Below are 4919 nucleotides of genomic sequence, written 5' to 3' on the forward strand. Positions count from 1 at the left end.
TTGTGATTACAGGCATGAGTGACTCTGCCTGGCAAGAAATTTCTGTATTAAATTGCTGCATTTAGATAATTTGTGTTTAAAATGAATATTGACATGATTGGATTAATATCCATCATATTTATTAGTGTTTCCTATTTTAGTCTTATAATAATAAAATAATTCTAATTCTTTCCTCCCTTCCCTTGTATCTTTGTTTTCATTCTTTTTACTTATATGTAAGCATACAGAAATGTACATATATTCAAATGCATTTTTGCTATTATTATTTTGGAGAAAACCTATTTTCTGCTATATCAATCTACAATAAGAAAAATAAAAGTTTTTATTTTACCTTCACTCATGCCTACTTTTAAGTTCTTCCATTCCTTATGCATGTCTGAATTTCTGCCTATATTACTCTCCTTTTCTGTGAAAACTTTTTTTAACATTTCTTTTGAGGTGGACTTACTAACAACAAATTCCTCCCATTTTTGTTTTCTGAGAAAGTCTTTATTTCTCCTTCACTTTTTAATGATAATTTTTTGCAGGTACAGAATTCTAGATTGGCGCTGTTTTTCACTGAACACTTTAAAAAATTCATCTCTCTCTTCTTGCATGATTTTTTTGGTAGAAGTTGGATGTAGGTCTTATCTTTGATCCCCTGTAGGTAAGGTACCCCCACCCCAGATTCTTAATTTTTGCTTTCCTGTAGTTAGAATATGATAAGCCAACATTTTTGGTGCTTATATACTGCTTTCTGTTCTCTGAATTTGGAGGATCTGTGGTTTGGTGTTCAACATTCAAGGAATTCTCAATCATTATTACTTTAAATACGGCTTCTATTCCTTTCCATGTTCTTTTCTGGTAATTCTATGCCTTTTATAGTTGAAGTTCTTGAATATTATGTATGATTTTTATTTATTTATTTTATCTTTTTGCTTTTAAGCTTTAGAAGTTTCCACTGAGACATCCTAAAGCTCAGTAATTCTTTTATAACTGTGTCAAGTCCACAAATAAGCTCATTGAAAACATTTAAATTTTTTTCCAGTGTTTTTCATCTTGAATTGTTTTTTCTTTTTTACTTTTTAGATTTTCCAACTCTCCACTTACATTAATCATCTTTTATTGCATAAAGTCTACTTTATCTATTAGGGCTATTAGTATATGAATCACAGTGATTTTAAATTCTTGATCAGGTAATTCCAACAACTTTGCCATACCTGAGTCTCATACGATGGCTGTGCTGTCTCCTTAAACTGTTTTCTTTTTCTTTCTTTTACTGTGTCTTGTAATTTTTTTCTGATAGTTGGACATGATGCTGGGTGAAAGGAACTGCAGCAGACAGGCCTTCAGTGATGTGGTGGTGAATGGTGGTGCTGGGAAGCATTCTAGAGCTTGTGAATAGGTGTCAGGCTTTTAGTGAGCCTGTGCCTCTGGAATCTAAACCCCACAAGTGCTTCTCAGTTACCCGCTTCCATCCTCCTTTGGTAGGACAGAATAGTTAGAGTAGGATGAAATTGGGTATTTTTCAGTTTGTTTTATTTGTTGTTAGAGAAGAATGATGACTTCTAAGCTTCATAAATGTGGATTAGCTCAAAGCCAGAATTTTCATTCTCGTTGTGTGCTGTTGAGGTTCATCCTGCCATAGTGCCATTGAGGACCATAATGAGAACCTTGATTTCCAGGACCATAATGAGAACCTTGATTTCCAGCCTCACTGCCAGCAACAAGGTAGTTCCTGTCTCCCCCTGGTGTAGTGTCAAAGGAGAGCTAAGAGAGAAGTCACAGCTCTCACTTCTCCTCTGCAGCAATGAATCCTCAACTACTCTTAGATGAGCAAAGCCCACAGGAAAAGCTATTGTGTCCTCCCCTGATTAGCAGTGACAAGAAGTCTATCCTACCACTAGTGTTAAAAGTATTCATTCTAGTAAGAAAGGAAACATCTACCTACAAATGGTAGCAGTAAGTTACCCATTCTCTTCATACAGTGGTGTTGATCAAAGCCAGTTAAAAAGAAGATTTAAATAGGGACAGCACCTGTGGCTCAAAGGAGTAGGGCACTGGCCCCATATGCCGGAGGTGGTGGGTTTAAGCCTAGCCCTGGCCAAAAAAAAAAAAAAAAAAGATTTAAATAATATTCAGAGTCTCAAAATATAATGCAAAAGTGCCCAGGTTAAAACTTCTCATAATATCAAGAAGAAGAAAGTTCTCAAAGTATATGAAAATGGACAATCAATAGATGCTAATGTCAGATGATAGATGATAGATATTAGGATTATCTGATGGAGATTTTAAAACAGCCAAGATAAAATGTTTCAATGCATAATTGCAAACATACTTGTAGGAATAAAAATATAAACAGCCTCAGCAAAAAAACAATAACCGAAAATAGAAAGTCTGAGTAAAGAAATAAAAGATTTGCAGAACTACCTAGTAGAAAAGTACAATCATTAAAATAAAAGCTTAGTGTCTCCACGGCACAATGGAGGGGACAAAGAAAGAATCAGTGAACTGGAAGGTAAAATGCTAGAAATCACCCCATATAAACAACAAAAACTAAATAAACTCAATTAAAAACAAAACATCTCTTTAAGGACTTTTTGGAATATAAATGATCTAACATTCAAATCATTGGTGCAAGAAATGAAGAAAGAATGGAACTGAAAAATACTCAAAGAAATAATGACTGAAAACTACCCAAACTTAGCACAGTACATAAAACTGTAGATTCAAAACCCTGAATGTCCTTGTAAAAGGATAAGCTCAAAGCAATCAATCCATTCATCACATCACAACAGAAATTGTGAAACCTAAAGACAAAGAGTAAAATCTTGAAAGCATTCAGAGCAAAATGACACTATATATACAGGAGAAAAATAAGTTTAATGACAGCAGGTTTCTTATTAGATACTATGGAATCTGGAAGAAATTTGCATAACATTTTTGGGGGCTGAAAGAAAAAAAAAACCCTGTCAAACCAGAATCTTATATTAATCAAAAAATATTCTTCAAGAATGAGGATAAAAGAATAAAATTAAAAGAAAAAAGGAAAGGGATACAAAAAAATACAAAAATGAAGGGAAAATCAATATATTTTCAAATAGATTAAAATAATTTGTCACCGGTATATTTAGCGTATGAAATGTCTATAGCAAGCTTCTTGAACAGAATATAAATGATACAATCAAATGTTTAGAAAATCAGAAAGGAAGAAAGAAAATAAAAAATATAGGTAAATACTGTTAAGTTCTTTGTCTCCTCTTCAGTTTTCTAAACTATTTTTGACAATTAAAGAAAAAGTATCTAATGTGTCTCTGATGGTATACAGGAGGAAGAGTAAGCAGTTAATTAATGTCTATTTGAACTAAAAATATTTCAAAAAAATACAAAGTAATGTCCAAGCAATATGTTGAAGTCACATTCAAAAAATTTTGAGAAGCATCCTTTGTGAGTGTTATGTGTAACAGTACATAGAGCTAAGAACATGGAGTCCTGTCTCCTGACCCCGGTAGTCCCTTGTTTCCTCTGCCTTTTAGTTTTAATCACTTTTGAAATTAGAGTCATTTCAGATACTTTCAAGTTCTCACTGATTTTGAGAGCAATTCATAGCTCATGCACACATAAAAGGTAGAATTTTCAAATATCCTAATGAAGCATGGACAAGATGTACAATTGCATGCTTACAAACTACTTATATTTTAAATGCATGCTAACCACCTAATGCAGAGCTTCACGGACTGAAACTTTCTCTGAAAGCAGAAAATCAAGAAAAGTGCTGACCTGCCAATCCTTCAATGAGCATCAATCACTGAACGGATGCCCACCAAATGCCAGCAAACTCACTGCTGGGCTGGTGTTATCAGTGTCTACCTTGCTCATTGATCATTCATCATCAAGCTTCAATAGGATTAGCATATGCTCCATTCATGCTAATAGTGTTTGTTTGACAAGCAACATTGGTTTACCCTTCATTACTCTGAAATGATGAGTGTTAGGTGAAGTGAAACTAATTTCAGAGGACCACATTATTTATTCTAAGAGAGTATACAGTCCTTATTCTGGAATAGAAAATTCCCAGTTTGTACAGGCTATTATTCTAAGTGAAGTAACCCTGGAACAAGAAACCAAATACCATGAGTTCTCCTTGTAAGTCAGAGCTAAGCAATAAATATACATGGTCATTCAGAGAGACTTAATGGCCATTGGAGACTCAAGAGGGTAAGGGTGATGGGGGGTGCAGGATGAAAATTACCTTTTGAGTACAATGTACACTGTTTAGGTGACAGGTAAATTAAAAGCATAGATTTTTCTTTAATGCAATGAATTATACAATTTAAAAAAAAACCACTGGTACTCCCTCAATCTGCCTAAATAAAAAATGAAAAAAAAAAAAGGAAAATCCCCAGTTTAGGGATAATATTATGTGTAATTTATAGTACCGTAGCACAATCTATGTGTCATGGATTGTACTTTATTCATGTTGTCTTATGTGCACTTTTTAATACTCATTCACATGACAAGGTTTAGTTTTTTATTTATCATTAAACTTTATTATGTAAAAGTTTAAACATCTAGAAATAGATGTTAGAACATCTAGAAATAGGAATATAATGAATATCCACGTATCTATCACCCAGATTTAATAATTTAATTAACATCATTTTGTTGCATAAACCTATGTTTTTCTAAGTTCTCAAAAATAAGTTAATAGATATGACATTTTATTCTAAATTCTTCAGTATGTATCCCTATAAAATAAGCAGTTTTTAAAATAACAATGAACAAAATACCAAACTACAGTAAAAGTTTCTTAATATCATCTAATACAAAGTTTAAAAAAATCATCTTAAATATACCCAAAATATTTATCATAAAAAGAAATACATATTTTCCAAATTAGAATCAAGTAAGTCAATATAAATTTCACTTGGCAGTCTTTA

This window comes from Otolemur garnettii, unplaced genomic scaffold, assembly GCF_000181295.1.
Source record: "Otolemur garnettii isolate 467f Iridium unplaced genomic scaffold, OtoGar3 scaffold00102, whole genome shotgun sequence".
NCBI classification, from domain to species: domain Eukaryota; kingdom Metazoa; phylum Chordata; class Mammalia; order Primates; family Galagidae; genus Otolemur; species Otolemur garnettii.